The sequence below is a fragment of the Chenopodium album genome, chromosome 13 (assembly GCF_948465745.1).
Source record: "Chenopodium album chromosome 13, dcCheAlbu1.1, whole genome shotgun sequence".
Lineage (NCBI taxonomy): Eukaryota > Viridiplantae > Streptophyta > Magnoliopsida > Caryophyllales > Amaranthaceae > Chenopodium > Chenopodium album.
Window position 1 is genome coordinate 13,477,616 of NC_137846.1, and position 7,437 is coordinate 13,485,052.

At 37.2% G+C, this 7,437-nt stretch overlaps 1 non-coding gene across 1 annotated transcript; it reads right to left on the bottom strand.

The window, feature by feature from the left end:
- Positions 1 to 573: 573 nt before the first annotated feature.
- Positions 574 to 680, bottom strand: LOC145577129 (small nucleolar RNA R71). Its single transcript, XR_014098617.1, has one exon. It is a non-coding gene; the product is annotated as a small nucleolar RNA R71 (small nucleolar RNA).
- Between the last annotated feature and the right edge of the window lie 6,757 nt (positions 681 to 7,437).

Genomic DNA, 7,437 nt, shown 5'->3' on the forward strand with positions numbered 1-7,437 from the left:
AGTTCTTTGTTTATGCCCAGGTGTTTCAGATCAGGTTACATTCCTTTTGATCTTGAGATCAAGCGCTCTTTTCATAGACAAAAGAATTTATACAGGCAAATACTGGCAAGTTCTGGTGGTAATATTCCCAGCGGCCCTCCATCTGATTCAAGTGATTCGGAAGTTTCATTAGAGTCAGAACTAGAGATGACAAGAGAACCACCTAAAAAGCTCAGCGGTTATTCGCAACCGTCCTTGACACACTTTCCCCATCTTTCTCCTATTCCATATCTCAAGGGAGTACAGTTCGAGATCAAGCCTTAGTTCATCACGATGATAGAAAGGAAGCAATTTAGTGGAGCTAAGGGTGAAGACCCAAATCTTCACATTGCCGACTACTGTCAATATTGCAATACCATAAGGCAAGTTGGGGTCACACAAGACCAAATAAGGAAGATTCTTTTTCCTTTTTCTTTATGTGGAAAAGCTAAATTATGGTTTAATGGTTTAAATAGAACTGCACTTGGCATTACTAACTGGGAGACTCTTGTTTTAAATTTTTATAATAAATATTACCCTGCAGAAAGAACAGCCTTATTGAGAAGTGCAATTCAGAATTTTTCCCAAGAGCCGGATAAAACGTTATATGATGCTTGGGAAAGATTTAAAGATTTGCAGAGAGAGTGCCCTCATCATAATTTAGCACAGTGGCAGTTGATACAAGCTTTCTACAATGGGACTGGAAATTCTTCCAGAACAATTTTGGATTCTGCAGCTAGTGGGAGGTTTATGAACCTTAATGTTGATGATGCAGGCAGGTTATCAAAGATATGGCAATCCATAACTCCCAATATGGGAATCCTAGAGGTTTTGCAAACAAGGGGAAACACCATGCTGATTTAGTATCCTTTTTGCAAGCTCAATTAACCTCTATTTGTTAGAAATTAGATAATCTTAGTACTGCTAATTCTAATGTAGCTAATGTTTCTGCAATTAATAGTAATGCTAACGATGCTTTTTGTGAAAATTGTGGAATTGTAGGTTACTGGGAACAGGAATGTAGGAGTTCCATGGAGTAGGTTAATGCTTTTCAATCCATCAAGCAGAATAACCCATACTTCAACACCTATAATGCTGGGTATCGAGACCATCCATACCTTTCCTACCGGAGCACCAATATACAAAACCCTTCCCCTCCACAACAAACACTACAAGCACAACCACAACCACAGCAGAAATACTACCATCCCAACTCTAGCCAAAATTCCCAACCACAAACTCCTCTACCTACTGATCCTGCTTTGGCAGAAATAAGAGCGATGCTAGGAAGTATGCAAAAGCACATGGAGAGTAGAGATGCTCAAATTGACCAGATCTTAGCCCATAATAAAATCATGGATAGTAAAATTGCGCAAATTTCCTCTACTCTGCAAACCCGCCAGCAGGGAATCCTACCATCACAGCCAGTACAACCTACAGATCACGCGTTTGCAATTGCCCTCAGGAGTGGTTCACACTATGATGGGCCTCCTATGCCCAAGGATGATAAACCTTTTTTTAACAAAAATTGCTAATCCTAATTCCATTATACCAAAGGATATTAATCCTAGCCCTGCAGGGCTAAAAGGTTGTACTAATATTTCTGATGTTACATTGCAGGGTAAATCTCCAGGGAAGGTTGCAATTCAAGATAAGAGTAATGATGTTCAAAAGCCAACTATCAAACTACCATTCCCCTATCGACATTTGAAAACTAAAGTGGATAAGCAGTTTGGTAAGTTCTTGGAGATGGTGAAAGATTTGCAAGTAACAGTTCCTTTCACAGAATTAATTACACAAAATCCTGCATATGCAAAATTTATGAAAGAAATATTGACTAGGAAAAGGTCTATTAGTGAGGTAGAGACTGTCGCTTTACTGCAGAATGTAGTGCCGTACTACAAAATAAATCTCCACCTAAACTAAAAGAGCCCGGTAGTTTTTCTATTCCTTGTCATATTGGCAATCTGAAGATTGATACTGCATTATGTGATCTAGGTGCTAGTGTTAGTGTCATGCCATTGTCTGTGTGTTCAAAGCTAAATATGGGTAAATTAAATCTACTAATATTACTCTACAAATGGCGGACCGTTCTTTTAAATACCCCCTAGGTATTTTAGAGGATGTTCCCGTTAGAGTAAGTAAATTTTTTATACCTGTTGACTTTGTTGTTCTTGATATGGCTGAGGATTTGCAAACTCCAATCATTTTGGGTAGAGCATTCCTTAATACTACGGGAGCAATTATAGATGTACTAGGTGGCAAATTGACACTATCAGTAGGGGATGACAATATTATTTTTAATTTGAATAATGCCCCTAAAAGCCCCATGATTGAGGATAAGTGTTTAAGCATTGATGTGATTGAAAATAATTATTCTAATGAGCCCCAAGCTCTTGTTAAAGATCCCTTGGTGGCGGTATCTTGTGTTGCATCTTCTACAGGTAAAACTAAGACATGGAAGGAAAAAGTGGATGCAATAGAACTAGCTCTATATTGTGAAGGGCTTGGTTTTGATGATGAGGACGAGGAGCAAGGTCAAGTTGCGATAATTGAGCCCTTAATGAGAGTCTCACCTGATCGAGTAGTAGTGGCTCAGTCGAGTGGGGAACCAAGGCAATTTAAGCCTAAGGAGGTGCCCCTTGCAATTAATGATAAAAAACCTCCAGTTCAAGCTATGGAAGATCCGCCCGACCGGGCGAAGTCGTGCCCGATCGGGTGCGAGAATAAGAAAGATTGTGGCCTTAATTTCGCCCGATCGGGCGAACCCCTGCCTGATCGGGCAGGAGAAGAGGTCCGTATGCGACAAATTTCGCCTGACCGAGCGCGTGAAAGAAATTTATCGAGGACACAAAATCGCCCGACCGGGCGAAGAGCCGCCGAATCGGGCGCGAGGTTAACGAGTTTATGTCCTTATTTTCGCCCGACCGGGAGCGCCATACCCCCCTTTCCCGCTTTATTTTTATTTTTCCTTTTTATTTTTATCTTTTCCCTCTTTGCCTTTTCTCTTTCTTAAAACCAGATGACGTTTAGTCATGCTAGGCTAATTCCTGAGCGAATAAGGACATTGTCTGATTCTGGCTTGGGGGAGTTTTCGGATTGAGGTATGGTTTCTTTCTTTTATTGCTTTCTAGTATAGTTTTAATTGAAAAATCAATACAAAAATATGTTCCAATGAATTGTGAATCATGCTTACCTGTGCCCCATACTTGAAAAAATTTGTTTTGATTCTTGGTATATGACGATGAGCATTGTGGATTTGTTGATCATGATTTGAAGTTTGATTGCTTAGATATCTTAACATGCGTCAATTTTGTCCAACTACTTGTGAATATAGTGCTTGACTAGTTGATTTGGTTAGGAATGTGTGATAGTTCCTGTTATTTCAATGAATTTGAGTATTGATTTGCAACTATGAGTAATGTTTATATGGCTCACCATTATGCACATTGTGGAGGACGAAGGCGTTCATTCTTTTAGGTAGCCTTCAGACGATATTAGATACATTTGTTCCCTTCTTGCTACCCATGTTGTTGCTTGTGCCCTTTTGTTGTTTATTAGCCACATTACAAGCCTTTTTAGCCCCATTGGTTACTAGTCCCAAGCTTGGCTTGGGGGAGCTTTTAGTTAGTGAGGTGAGGGGGTTGTAGTGTGCATATAATTTGCACAATGAGGGAATATAAGATGAGTAATTTGTTCTTTGGTTTTGTGATTGGAAAAAAATAAGAATTTGTGTTTCAAAGTTAAATTCCAATGTGAGATAAAAAAAGAAAAAAAAAAGAGAAAAAAAGAGAAAAAATGTTTAAATGATCAAGTGTTCTATGTGAGGGTTACTCAAAAGAAAAGAAAGAAAAAAAAAGTATCAAAATTGAGTTCAAAGTTTGTTTATTCACTCTAGTTCTATATCATCATATCTTTATGAGTGAAATTTGTAAGTGTTGGGATTGTTTGAAATGTTTGGAGTTATATTCGGTGAACTTTTGTTAGAGTTGAGTATGTTGGAGATGATTGGTCATTATTTATTTTTAACCTTGGTTTTATTAGGAATTTGGCTCCCTTAAGCATGACTTTACTCTCACATTTTCCCAAATATTTTCTACCCTTTACCCTAACCTTACATTACAAGCTTTAAAGACCTTCCGACCTTGTGCATAGAGTTGTGTAGATGTGAAAGTGTTGCCTATCAATGCAAGAAATGATTTGACATATTCCGAGTCGACTATTAGGTTGAGTGCTTGTCTTTTTAAACACACGAGAGTGTGAGTTGGGAGGGCATTGTTCACATTAAAGGGGTTGGGATGGAGAGAGATCGAGTACATCTTTTACTCGCCACATAAATGAGAGTTGAGTGTGTGAGCACTACTCTTGAATTCTATATGCTCTTGTGGTTTGCTCTATTTGACAATTATTGGGGAGGATGAGTGATTAGATGAATGAGATTGATTGACGTTGAAGCATGTTTATTAGATTTTCCTTGAATTGTTTGTTCTTGATTTTGATTATTTGGGGTGAGGCATGTTTTATATATTCATTGATGAGTTCTTTGCTTAGGGACAAGCAAAGGTTCGGCTTGGGGGAGTTTGATATGTCTATTTTATATGGTATTTTACCCCCGTCCCTTGGTCATAATTAGTAGTGTTTTTGGCTCTTTAGAGCCACTTTTATTACTAATTGGTAGTTTCTAGTGTTTTCGTAGTTTTGGTTGAGTTTTGTGGGAAATTGCATCTTTGGAGCTTTTTCTCGGGATTATTGCGGTACAACTACGAGCATTTGAAGGCATGACCGATTGCATTTGGACACCGAGTATTCAAGACCCGAAGTGGAGATTCGAATTGGGCCAAGAATGAAGCCCAATCCAGGTCCAGCATAAAGCCGGGCCCGACGATCGAGCTTTAGCCCGATCGGGCGGATGCCCAGAACGAGTGGGCGAAGAAAAAGGCGGGCCCGATCGGGCGCGTGTTTCTGAGGAGAAGTTTAAGCGTCGTTTAAGTTGTTTTAACTTAGGATTTTCGTGCTTAGTATAGATACGCTTTTGTTAAGCGAGTTTAGGATTCTTTCTCCCTTCCCTTACTCTCTCTATCTTTCTTTCTCTTTTCTCTCTCTCTCTCTCTCTTCTTAAACTCTAGTATTATTTTCTCTCTCTACAACTCTTTATTTAGTTCCATCTCTTGTTTCCTTCAACTTTGGTAACGATTTCTTCTCTTTTAATCTTAGTTATTTATTCTCTCTCTTTCATCATGACTTGTTTAATTGCTTTGTTTAGTTTATATTTAATTATGTGTGAGTAATTTTCTTTCTAGGGTTATGGGGATCCATAAATAATATGAAGGGGTAATTTATTATTGTTAATTGTCAATGCTTGATTAATTTCCTATTGATTGATTTAATGCTATGCGGTTAGATTTGGCCAGATTTAATTCGTATGAGTTTAGCAATATTGATTCGAGATTCGAGAGATGAGAATTGATGTTTAGGCTTAGTTTCAATAGGCAGACTAATTTATAAATGGTTAGGTCGAGATTTAAGAGATGAGATTTAATATCGGTAAATTAACTCTATGATTGTAATACGTAGCGAAAGCCCTTCATGATCTGATTAATTGATGCATTGATGATTGATTGTTATGTTTTACCCTGGAATATTATTTATTGGTGAACCTATGCCCTAGGTCTTTTATTATTTGATTTCTCCCTACTTTTATTTCTCCCTACTCATATTCTTCGTAGTATAGTTCCTTTAAATAACAACTTTTGGTTACTTAATAATTTAGATTATAATAATTAATTAGGAATAGAAAGACTCGTTTCCCTGTGAATTCGACCCTACTTCCTTATCTATTATTAGTTAGTGGTTTTAAGAATTACTTTGATTAGGTGATACGACTTTAGCCTGTCAGTGCACCTTCAAGCTCCATTTCCATGCTAGCCTGACTTCTTTGCAGCTTCTACACAACATTAATAATGTTAAGCACTACAACTTGGTATCTATAGACACCCATTTGCGTCTCCCCAAAACCAAACCCAGTGATGAATACCTTTTGCGTCGAATAATAATCGAACGAAGTGAAAGTGTGAAAGGTCAGGTGTTGCGACTAGTATTAAAAATTCTTTCTTTAATTTCTATTTTCGAAAAACAACTCTATTTTATGAAAATAGCCAATCCAGTTTAGTTTGATCCACAACAAGGGTCCAATAATAGTGTAGTTGGATAGGGCTTGCAAAGAGCTTTCCAACGATATATTATAAGCCCAATTCCGATGAATAATGAGGAAGTTTATGGCCAAAATATTAAACTGGGCCCGGTTGATCTTAACATGTGGCCCAATAATCTAGGGGAGGGCCCAATGTTAATTATTATTCCTAAAGTTATTAGAATTAATTATAGTCTTCTAGAATTCTCTAGAAGGTTCTCTTAAGTCCTAATAAAATTAGAATTAATAATTATATTTTGATAAGTTTTACTTGGAATAAAATATTATTTTACGAAAAATACGATTTCAGTTTTCATACGGACTTTGCAAGTCAATTTTTATTGATAAGTGGACTCCGTGTTTGAAAGCGCGTAGGAAACCAGGCTGTCGCCAAACGACAGGCCTGTCGTTACGCGACAAGCCTTGTCGCCACGCGACAGAGCTTGTCGCCAAGCGACAAGTTTGGTTTTGCGGCAACAGCGTGAAGTTTTATTCCTTATCAAATTCTACCTATTTCCGGACTGTTTTCTTATAAATAGGGTCCTGAACCTCCGTTTTTATTCATCAATTATCATCAATTCTCATCTACAATCAATTCTCATCTACAATCATCATCTCTCTAGCTTTTCGCAAACACAATTCCGCATACACGATATCTAGAAACACCTAGCCAAGTTCGAAATAGCCTTCTCCCTAGACATGAAAGGTTATAATTTCTAAGGGTTTGGTCCCTAATCTCTATTTCAATTATTTGATTTAATTGTTTGATTTTATATTTTCCTTGAAGTTACTAACGCTTGTATTTTGTTATTAGAAAGAGATACGAGGCATCAAAGTATGTAGTCTTATTGCTCAATTCTTGTAGAAAGCATGTTTATTATTTATTAATTCCTAGCATCATGTTAGGATGTTATTATTGCTTTCTAGTATCATGTTTAGGGTGCTTCCTATGCTTTCTAATTCATATCAATATCATGTTAGTATCATGTTAGGGATGAAGCTTTGATTTTCATTGCTTAGTGACATGCTAGGATTTGTTATTAATCTCGTTAGTATCATGCCTAGGATCTTGCTATTATATTTAAGCTTTATTATCATGATTATAATTGTTATGATTATGATGATTATTATGTTGCTTGATGCTTATTATATTATTGTTATTGCTTGATCACGCCTTTTATGCATGTTTAAAGGGAATTTGTACTTGTAATCACGCTTAATAAGATAAT